General features: G+C 41.8%; 1 protein-coding gene across 2 annotated transcripts in view; it reads right to left on the reverse strand.

Moving 5' to 3' along the window:
- Window positions 1–12037, reverse strand: part of GPC6 (glypican 6) — a 796186-nt gene that overhangs the window by 211912 nt on the left and 572237 nt on the right. The gene's annotated exons all lie outside the window — the stretch shown is intronic.

The raw sequence follows: 12037 nt of genomic DNA on the forward strand, positions 1-12037 counted from the left end.
AGACAAAACAGATAGAAAGGCTTTTTACTGCTGCTGAAAATTGAAGTGTGATATTATGAAGGTGAGTTCCTACTGACATGGAAGGTTCAGTATATGGTTCTGGTGGCTAAATGAAAAATACATGTCATGGGAGTTTAAACTCCCATAGGTTAACTTGCAATATAAATGACATTAAGGGATGTTGAATGTTATATTACAGGGCAGGTGACACTGAGTAACATGGAGAAATAAGAAATATAAGAGCTGAGTTTTTCATATTACCTTCATATTACCTTCTAAACACATTGGAATCTCCCAAATGCATCAGAACACTTTTAGATTTCACTGTTGCAAAAATGGTCAATGAATTTTGGCCATACCAGTTCTGTCATAGCACTCTGGGCCAAACTAGTTTTCTTGACTATAGAAATGGTAAGACTTTCTGTTAGTAAGGCAGAGAGAAAGGAGGAAAAATCTAAATTTTTCCCAATAATTCCTGCATCTGAAAAAAAAATTCTTTACAAGAAGAAAAGAAGTGTTCGCATATTGCAAGGAACGAATCCATAGGACCGTTATCAGAAAGAAATACTTATTTCCTGAATCTTTTGCTTTACTAAAATTCTGATCTCTATAATGTTTTAAAGTTTTTGCTCCACTAAATCTGGCACTGATATGGGGTAGTGTGTAGGGATCTTTATCACAGTCTCTTTGCCAAGTCATAAGAAATTTATAGCTCAGTCAGCCACTCTTCACCCTTTTCTATCAGTTTATCCTTAAAAAGTCTTTCTGAAATGAGAACGTTGACTGAGTGTAATCTGTGCCTTTATATATTTATGTGGCTTCATTATGGAAAAAAAGAGAACATTTTATTTACATTAAGAAACATATGTATTTAATATCATATCCATGCAAAGTAATATATTTGAGTGGGTTTCGCCATATTGCTGATAAGGTTCGGAGCTTTTGGCAATATGGGTCATTTATGTATGGCTTAAGAAAGATGTTTGTAAGCAGTTAAAAAGTAAAGAAAATGTAGTAATTTAGACTGAGATTGTCTACACATCTGAATTCTTTGACTGAATTTTGGGTTGAGTTTTTATTCTTCAAGCAACATCAAATTGAAACTTGCTCTGAAATTCAAGGACTAAAAAAGCATAAGGAAATGATACTAAGAAACCCCTAAATGTCTCTTTAATGGAATTTGGCAGATTATCTACAACCCAAAGTCTCTTTTTTTGTGTGTATTGTTCATGTACAGCATTAGGATTTATTTGTAAGCAGAAATTAAGGCTGGTTGCCAACACTACTTTGTTTCTGTATTTCAAAAAGAAATATGTGCAGTTTCCTTTTAAGGTCATAAGACATGATTGCAAAAAGATAACACACGACCTAAGACATTTTCATAAACAGATTAGCCTTCATCAGGCAATGGCTCAAAATTATAATACAAAGCTGTGGTGGGTTGAGCCTGGCTGGGGGCCAGGTGCCCACCAGAGCCGCTCTCTCACTCCCCTCATTCACTAAACAGGGGAGAAAAGGCATAACGAAATGCTTGCAGGTTGAGATAAGGACAGGGAGAGATCACTCACTAATTGTTGTCACGAGCAAAACAGACCAAACTTAGAGAGGGAATTCATCTAATTTATTACTAGGCAAAACAGAGTAGAGGAATGAGAAAATAAAATCAACTCTTAAAACACTTCCCCCCACCCCTCCCATCTTCCCGGGCTCAACTTCACTCCCGGCTTCAACCTTCCCCCCCCTCAGCGGCACAGGGGGACGGGGAGTGGGGGTTACGGTCAGTTCATCTCACGGTGTTTCTGCCGCTTCTTCCTCCTCAGGGGGAGGACTCCTCTCATCGTTCCCCTGCTCCAGCATGGAGTCCCTCTCACGGGGTGCAGACCTTCAGGAGCAAACTGCTCCAGCGTGGGGTCCCCCACGGGGCCACAAGTCCTGCCAGCAAACCTGCCCTGGCGTGGGCTCCCCTCTTCACGGGTCCACCGGTCCGGCCTGGAACTTGCTCCAGCGTGGGCTTCCCACGGGCCGCAGCCTCCTTCAGGTGCCTCCACCTGCTCCGGCGTGGGGTCCTCCACGGGCTGCAGGTGGAATCGCTACACCCCCTCATCCTTCCTCCATGGGCTGCAGGGGGACAGCCTGCTTCACCATGGCCTTCACCACGGGCTGCAGGGGGATCTCTGCTCCGGCGCCTGGAGCTCCTCCTCCCCCTCCATCTGCACTGACCTTGGTGTCTGCAGAGTTTCTTACATCTTCTCACTCCTCTCTCCGGCTGCAAAAGCTCTCTCCCTCTAAGTGTTTTCTACTTCTTAAATATGTTATCACAGAGGTGCTGATTGGCTTGGCCTTGGCCAGCGGTGGGCCCGTCTTAGAGCCGGCTGGCATTGGCTCTATCAGACACAGGGGGAGCTTCTAGCAGCTTCTCACAGAAGCCACCCCTGTAGCCCCCCCGCTACCAAAACCTTGCCACGCAAACCCAACACATTCCACCCCTCGCCTCTGTGAATCACATATTTAAGAATTATTAAAACATATTCAACAGAAAAACTACACACACACTAATCACATCTACAAGGAAAAAGAAAAAGAATTCCCCCCACCAGAATCAAAGCAACACTATCACAACACTAAACAAGAGTAGACAATACACACAGAATCCACCTCTCGTCCCTTCACCGCTATTTTGCTCTCAAGCTAAGTTCAGTCAATGTTTTGCCCGTTACCTCCTCCAATTACTGTCCTTATCTCAATTTTCTCGTGCCCCACGTTGGGCGCCAAAAAGACTGTGGTGGGTTGAGCCTGGCTGGGGGCCAGGTGCCCACCAGAGCCGCTCTCTCACTCCCCTCATTCACTAAACAGGGGAGAAAAGGCATAACGAAATGCTTGCAGGTTGAGATAAGGACAGGGAGAGATCACTCACTAATTGTTGTCACGAGCAAAACAGACCAAACTTAGAGAGGGAATTCATCTAATTTATTACTAGGCAAAACAGAGTAGAGGAATGAGAAAATAAAATCAACTCTTAAAACACTTCCCCCCACCCCTCCCATCTTCCCGGGCTCAACTTCACTCCCGGCTTCAACCTTCCCCCCCCTCAGCGGCACAGGGGGACGGGGAGTGGGGGTTACGGTCAGTTCATCTCACGGTGTTTCTGCCGCTTCTTCCTCCTCAGGGGGAGGACTCCTCTCATCGTTCCCCTGCTCCAGCATGGAGTCCCTCTCACGGGGTGCAGACCTTCAGGAGCAAACTGCTCCAGCGTGGGGTCCCCCACGGGGCCACAAGTCCTGCCAGCAAACCTGCCCTGGCGTGGGCTCCCCTCTTCACGGGTCCACCGGTCCGGCCTGGAACTTGCTCCAGCGTGGGCTTCCCACGGGCCGCAGCCTCCTTCAGGTGCCTCCACCTGCTCCGGCGTGGGGTCCTCCACGGGCTGCAGGTGGAATCGCTACACCCCCTCATCCTTCCTCCATGGGCTGCAGGGGGACAGCCTGCTTCACCATGGCCTTCACCACGGGCTGCAGGGGGATCTCTGCTCCGGCGCCTGGAGCTCCTCCTCCCCCTCCATCTGCACTGACCTTGGTGTCTGCAGAGTTTCTTACATCTTCTCACTCCTCTCTCCGGCTGCAAAAGCTCTCTCCCTCTAAGTGTTTTCTACTTCTTAAATATGTTATCACAGAGGTGCTGATTGGCTTGGCCTTGGCCAGCGGTGGGCCCGTCTTAGAGCCGGCTGGCATTGGCTCTATCAGACACAGGGGGAGCTTCTAGCAGCTTCTCACAGAAGCCACCCCTGTAGCCCCCCCGCTACCAAAACCTTGCCACGCAAACCCAACACAAAAGCAAATCAATGTCAATTTTGCTTTGACATCATTGCGGTAAGGGATTTGCACCTATCACCTTTTATTGATATTGTATAATAATCTCAGCAAAGTATTTTCAGATATAACCGAGTCTTTTGATAGTAGTAAGGTAGAGAGGTTTCTTGCTGTAGAACAAATTTGCTCTGAGTTACATGCAGCTCTCCACTACATTTACCTGAATAATGAACATAATTTGACATTTATTTCTAATACGAAGTTGAGAGAGTATGCAATAGTTGGTAAATCAATCTTTGAGAAAGAGCAGATCATTTAAAATATTACATAGTTTCAAGTTCTATTTTCAGTGTATGAAAATTGATTCTTATTTATGTAGTTTTCTAAAATAGATGCAGATTGCAAGACAAAATATTTTAAAAGTATAAAATGGTGTCACAGTGCAACAAAATACTTTTCTCAGATATGTGGTCTTAAATACAGCTGAATAAAAGCCGAAATAAAATGCAGAAAAAAGGCCACAGAGAGAAAAGTTGAAATATAACCTTCACTATTCCTCTGGGCAAAATTCAAATTATTGCATCATTATGTTTTCCCTTAAAAATAGAAGGGTCTGCAAAACGTAAAATTCAGATAATCTGAAGTTTATCAATAGTGACCAAGCCAAATGATGATGTAACCGAAGATACATTTGTAAAGATAACATAATTTTCATGCTTCTTAGTGAAATATAGCATTGTCTCAATTAAGTACAGCCAAAGTAGCAAGTTCAAACCAATTAAATTGATATTTGACGCCTCCTGCTTGCAACATATGAAAGAAATCTCTCACTAAACTTTTCTTAAAGCAGGCTTTTTTTTATTACTGCTTGGGAAAAATGAAAAAAGTCACACATTCTTCATTTGGATTTGTACTCAAAAATACAACTGCATCGAAGTAGTTCTTTCAGGTAACCGGACTGTAAAAGCATGGCCAAGTTCTGGAGTCTGGGTGTGCACTCCATTTACACCCTTATTTCATATGCCAGAGGGACCGAGTGCCCCAAACCCCCCAGACCAGAAGGAAACCAGACCAGGTACGAGGCACAATATTTTCCAGCTGGTCCCTGGCCTTTGAAACAGGGAGATCAACGCAGTGAAGTGCCTGAGAGATGTCCCTACAGGTAAACAGAGATTCAGCCCTACCTAAGCATAATATTGAGAGGTCAATTCCTCTACTGCAGAGAAAACTCTTTTGAGGTGTTAATATACATGGTAACCTAGGACAGAAAGAGCAGTGCTGTGTACTGCACTCCTGGAAGCAAGAAGTCCCCTGAGAGAGCATAGCTATGGACTTGGAAAAGTACAAAATAACAATGCTTGATTCAAGCAGCATTCGAGCAATAAATAGTTAACATATTCTCCTGTTTCTAGAGATGTCTCATGTAACGTCCCTGTGTTCATTCATACCATTTTGAAGGGCAGTGGCAAAACAGCCTCCCCAGCACTTCCCCTGAATGCAAACACAGAGAAATTTGCTATTCTATGTAACTTCCAAACTGTGCTCATGAGTACTAGCCAGTCATTTCACTTCGATGTAAAATGATGTGAAGGAGTTGGACATGAGGAATGAAAATGGAACTAAAAAGTCATCATTTGGGTCCAATGGTTTCATTGTAAAATCTTTTAAACTTTTTTGACAAAGCTGATCAGCCTTGTTATTTTCAAAAGATGCTGTAGCATCTAAATGCTGCAGCCAACTTAGGACTCTGTCGTGCCTGGTGAAAATGCTGAGTATGTGGCTCTCACACCACGTCAAGGTTTGAGAAGCTTTTCCCTGCAAATGCAGAAATCATACAGTTCAAGAGTATTGTGTACAGATGGCAAAGGCAGAATTCTAGAACTGCTGAACCCAATCCTGTATTTGTCACATGACATGATGATAGGTGATGTGTTTCACATGCACTAATATCTTTCTATCCTTAACAAAAATGGCATAGTTAATCAACAAACTTCATTTCCACAAGTCAGGTCAAAGCTCAGGAGCCTGAGAACTTTGCGGCTATCATTCAACTAAGCATCTGCATATTCAGAAATTCACAGCCCCTCTTCAGGAGCTGCAGTTTTCAAGAGTCACCCTGAGTGAAGCCATTAGCATCTTTCCAGGATGCGTCCTCCTAGTAACGAGCTGCCAATGGTGTCAGCGAACAGCAAGATCAGGCCAGATGAGTCCCAGCCCTCCTGAGCCAGTAACTGGAGCAGAAGAACCCCATAGTCCCACAGAGGGGAACCTCCTTCTTCAGTGACACATCCTAAAGCAAATATACAGGGCAATGGATGCTGTGAGCTGCTTGCAAGAAACCGTATTGCCCCAGGAGGAGGCACAAAGATTTAGCAGGATAAGTAGAGTTTAAGCAGCAGGCAAGTGCCGGTGCTATTTGCATGCTGCTGGCAGTCCCACAACTTCAGAGAGCTTCTCTCAGGCTGAATTCATTACCATCTGAGGAATTACATGCCCAGGTTGTGTGTCCTTTATACCTCTGAGGGAAGAGAAACAGTAGGGCAAGAGCAAATACAGTTCTCTTCTACACTTTATTTACCTCACTGAATGGTGATGTTCCCTTTATTTCAGGGGTGCTCCTATATACTCTGACTGAGCCATCAGGTCTTGGTATCATATATAAATTGTAGGCAGTGATTCCACTATTTCTGGAAAACAAGGGGAAAATACAGGATCGTGGAGGCTACTGCTTATTAGAGAATCTAAAAATGATAACACTGTAATCTTTTAATTAGGTATCATCAAGTTGAGTTCACTTTTCATTTTTGCAACTACATATTTTTATCCTGAACTGATGTAATTGATTTATAATGTTAAGTCTGGTTTTTTAATAGTACTGCAAATTCCTTTGCATAGGCTACCTATGCATTGTGGAGACTGGTGGGCCTGAAGCACACTGAAATTTTTTTCATAAACAATATTAGATTTACATCTGCAAATCTGGTTGTTCTCAACTTTTGAGCAGCTGAATTTGCAGCTGTATCACACAACTGAGTACTCATTTTCCCTTGCTTTTAGGAAACGTAAGCTAAAGCGGGAAAAAGTAATGCTAAACTACAGATTCCATTTTTTTCATATATAATCAGGACAGGGCTCACAACCCATAGAGTCATCCATCTAACCCTGCCACTTCAACTAAGGGGGTAGACATTGGTGTATAATAATAGGTACTATACTTTGTACAGACAAGAGACTTAAATATTACTTCTCCAAACTCTGGAGGCACTGAAATTTCTCTAAGAAATGGGTAGAAAAGATGAAAAGCATTAGGTTAAGATAATTTTTCCCATTCTTATTCTGATGGGTGGCAAAGGTGGTTTCACTAGAGGTGTCATGATGCATTGCATTTAGGAAGAAAGCAAGAAAGGATGATTTTAGCCTGAACAATTATATGTTTGCTAAATTGACACTAACTGAAAATAAGGCTTTATATACAGGTTTTGATTTTTAGGCTGCCTTCAGTTTTCATATGAGCACTGCTGCTATCAGTTTTCATATGAGCACAAGATGCACATTATGAACTTTTAGTGTTTGCATTCAAGTACCCATTTTATGTTTGTGAAACCAAAATTAATGAATTTCTACCAGAAACTCTGAATTTGGAGTAATGGCACCCCAGGACTGCAGAAACCTGCTGTGCCTCTCCATGGAGGCAATAATATAACTTATTTTTTCTCTCAGAGTCCTTACAAAAGGCTAACATATAATAAATATCACAGCATACTTTCATATAACGATTAAGGAGGAGGGATGAAATTCAAGTGCCAGGTAACCAAGGTTGCTAAAATCCCCGGTTTTAGCTCTTACTTGCCATGATCAATCAGGAGCAAGACTTTTGCCTGCTGAGAGTTACAACAGATCGCCAGCCTTTGGTCCGTAGTGTGTAAGGGTAAATAGAAGTGACAGATGCTGTACACTTCAGAGAAAGAAGGGGCAAAATCCCCAATCTGTTTTGAATGTTTATTCAATACGCTTTAGAGGTTCCCTGTTTTCATGAACCTAAGACGTAGCTGCCTACACAGCTATGGCTCTGCTTATTTACAGCACCTGTACACACAGCAACGTGAAAATTGTAAAGGATTACTATTACAATTATAGACTGATTTTTTTCAATGAACCACAGTGAGACTTGAAGAGCACAGTTATTCTTGTAATAAGCCATTAAAAAAAGACAAATCTAGCTGGTCTCTTGAAGGATTAAAAGGAAAATGTTTATCCTTGTATTTGCACACAGAACAGAGAAAACACAGAGTCCTGAGGGCTTTTGTAAGCGGTTAATAAAACTGATTGCATATTTTCATCACTCTAAAGCTTTCATTAGGAGTAAGTAGTTAAGGTTTTGATGGGGAGTTTTACTTAAAATGATCTAGTTGCTGTAAGTGAGACTGCGTGGTATGCTCTACCTCAAGAGGTCCCTTAAGGTAAGGGGCTGAGTCATACCGATGTGAAGAAAAAAGAGGGATTCTTAATGCGCAATAACAAGGAAGTTTATTAGTATTGCAGAGCTGCTGTAATGACAGTAAGTGAAATAACTTAAAGACTGGAAGGAGAAGCTTTTGCTGATATGATTTTCTCCTGTGGCTGAAGTCTAGCAGGGCGGTGGCAGTAAGAGGTGGCTCTGGCTCTCCGAGCTTTGCTGGCCTGGAGTACCACAGTGCGAACACACCACATGCTGATCTGCCTTGCTACGCTACAGAGCTTGTCAAATACCGAATGCACTGCTAGCAAAGCCACTTGCTCTCCAGCCAGAGCAGAGGGACAGGCATGGGCATGAGCTGGTGCAGGAGACCTTTGGCTCCTCTTCAGAGAGGGATGCAATCCTGAGCTGTCAGAATCACAGTTGTTTGCACATCTCTGTTACTGCACAACTTCTGAGGTGTTTTCTGCAGTCTCCCACCTAATAAAACACGTGAATAAGGTCAAGGTGTGTCTGGTTTACCATTGAATAATTCCTAGAAAAAAAAAACAAACCTACTTGTAATTTCTGCTGCTATAAATAGCCATGTAGTGGCAAACCTCCATGGATTGCAGCAAAGCAAGCCATGGACTACGTTGCTACTACACTGGCAGTACACTAGTGTACGCTTTGGCACTAAATACAGCCACAAAGCATTTATGATTTACTTTAGATGTCCACAAAAAAAGCCCAGGTACAGTCACTGCTGTGATTAAAGCAACTACCTGGATTTTTACTCTTCTGTTTTTCTGAATTATTTAAGTAAGGACTATCATATTTGGCTCATGATCTTGCTTAACATTCAGATTTAGTATCATCTAGACTTTTCTCTCAAGACAGAAGAAAGTTAATCCCACTGCTACTTATGAAAGAGATCTTACAAAACCCAAATGGGTTATAGACATTTTGCCATCCTGAACATGTGGATGAGGCAGCGGTCAGAATGAGATGCACTTGATTTCATGAAAATCATCTTTTTGCGGGTGTTGATTCTGAAGCTGAATGAGGGCACCAAGAAAAAGTGTGGTGCCCACTAAGGGGAGCTCATTCCTCGGCTGACATTCCTGCTTAAGAAAAAGAGCCGTTAAAGGGAAATAAATGATCAATTGTAGAGAAAGCTAATGTTAGGGAAAGTCAAAGAATCTCAAGATAGAAACAGGGACTGAAATACAGGGTAGCTAGAGAAAGAGGAGTAACGGTATTGCTAAAATTGAGTGTAATTCCCTAAGATAGATAGGGTTTGAATCTTGTAAGTGGGAATAGCTTTCTCCGTCTCTTCTGTGTTTCCGTGATAGGTGCACAGTGGGATCCCTGATCCTTATCGCTGTTAATTGGTATAGCTCCATGGAGAAAAGCATAATTTTGACTATCTGTTGGGCCATGAGACAGAGAAAAATCCCCTTTTCCCCATTCCACAGAATCAGTCAGCTCCTCCCCTGAGGCAATCTCCTTCCTGAGCAGTACAGTTTCTCTACTTATTCTTTTTATCTTGCATTTGCTAACTTTGCTCGAGACTGGTGCAGAGGAGATTATGAGGGGTAACTAACAGGCAAAATATCAGAAGCAAGCTTTGTCAAAACACACATTTTCAAAGTCAGTGTGGCTCGTTTACTTTTAAATACCTCTAAATATTTTATATAGATACCTGGAAGAAGCATTTATTCATTATAGTTTTATAATTATAAAATAATTATTAAAGACTGTCTTCTTTTCTCAGGCAAAATTCTGCGTTTCAGAGGAATTCTGCTAGAATGAGATGTGCTACCTTTGGCTTTTATTGTGCAATAATGAAAGCAACAAAATACAAAAAGCCTATAATGAAATGTAACACAAAAGGGACACAGACCTTAAGGTGACACAAACAGGAAAAATATAATAAACCATGTGTCATGCTGCTGCAGCTGTTTCACCTCTTACCAATTTTCACAGTCTATAAAATCTTGGAAAGCACCAGATGTTTAGGGGAAGCTGTCCCACTCTCCCTAGCTTTGAAAGTAGATGCAAGATTTATTAGTGCTATATAAATGTGATTTCAGTCCTGACTTTTATATTTATAAACTAGGTGGAACATCTAACACATCCTGTTGTCAGAGAGCCCATTTACTTTCCTCTGCTCCTCCCCACTTGTAGATCTTGGGTGTTGCTGGACGATTACAGTAACTACAGAACAATACCAGAACATGCAGTCCAAACTGCAGTATTTGCTCAGTTACTGACAAACACATCCGAGAGTTTTCTCCTAGTACCCACTTTTGCCAAAACAGCCTTGCCATACACGGATTATGAGCTAAGCAAAACTATCATGTTGTGTATGAATATGCACTAACATTTGGGATTCCTGCCTACGCAGCGACTGTTAGTGCACAAAATTATCTTTTTTCTTTTTTCCTAGTGCATGGTTCCTGGTATCGGAATGGGGATAAAAACTGCTCATGCATAATTTCCAATCTTTCATAGCTCAGCGGTGCTGTAAAGTGCTGCCGTTCGTTTTAATTCAGTGAGTAGAAGTTTTGTTGTGTTTAGTACTCAGAGAATTGCATGTGTTATTAGAAAGCCTCTGACAGCTGTCAGAGACAGAGACAACTTGCCGCATTTCGGTCTTTCATAAAGGAAGGACTAAGGACCGTCATCTTCAGCAAAGCTGTCAGAGGCCTCAAAAATGGGATAAAACATAATACCTTTTCCAAACACAGGAAAATCTCTGTCTCTCCTTCTCTATTCCCTTCCCTATCAAGTTGCAGAGGGGAAGTTGTATAGGTAGAAGAAAGACGAAATATGTCTTGATGTATTTGTTCTTTATACTGCCTTCTCATCACTGACTTGAAGGGATAATTGCATAGCAGCCTGCTTTCCTTTAAGGAAGCACACAGTGTATTACACAGTATTTAATAAATTAGCACTATGTTTTAACATAATGTACAAGCTTCCATGCAGTTTTTCTTTTCTGAGAGCAGAAACAATCAAAATCTGAAAGACATTGATGAAGACAAGTGCTTTACATCAAAGACTCTGAAAGTCTGAATCTGTAAGCATTTCCACCCTTTCCAACACATACCTCACCTTGCCCAGCACTCTTACTGAATTTAAAGCACCAGAAAAGGAAATTTTTTCTTAAGACCTGAAATCTTACCTTCCAGCTTTTGATTTGAACAGATGCGTGCCTCAGTAAAAACTCTGTTGTTTATTTTAGTTAATTTTTTTTTTTTACTCAAAGCCTATATTATTTTCTTTGATCAGAATTAGTGACAATTCAGCTCTTGTCTCTTTAATGACAAAGGGAAAGTAGCTCATGCAATGTCTTTAACAGGTTGGCATTGTTTTCCCATCAGTTCCTACTTAGCTTTCTGATGATGAACTGACTTCTTTTCACACCAGTAGTCCCATGGGTACAGCACTGCTTCCGATGTCAGCTCCTTTAACCAGTACAAGGGACTGAGAAGGCATGTTTATTATTTGCATCATTTGTTTATTATTGTTCTTTGCATTTTTGGCTATTTTTATAGCGTACTCAATGCTCCCCCCCCCCGACTTTTCATACTCATTCATTTTTCATCCTGTTTTCTTCTCCCTATCCATCTTGCACCACCTCTGTGCTGAGTAAAGTGAAAATCCACGAATGAGTCAGAGTCAAATTTTCAAAGTCACATTGGTCAGTGGGGTTTGAAATTAAGCAAGATGAGATTGCTCATATTTTGTCTTTCCAAAAGTAGAAAATAACATTTCATTTCTTTGGTTGCAA

Source organism: Grus americana, chromosome 1 (assembly GCF_028858705.1).
Source record: "Grus americana isolate bGruAme1 chromosome 1, bGruAme1.mat, whole genome shotgun sequence".
Lineage (NCBI taxonomy): Eukaryota > Metazoa > Chordata > Aves > Gruiformes > Gruidae > Grus > Grus americana.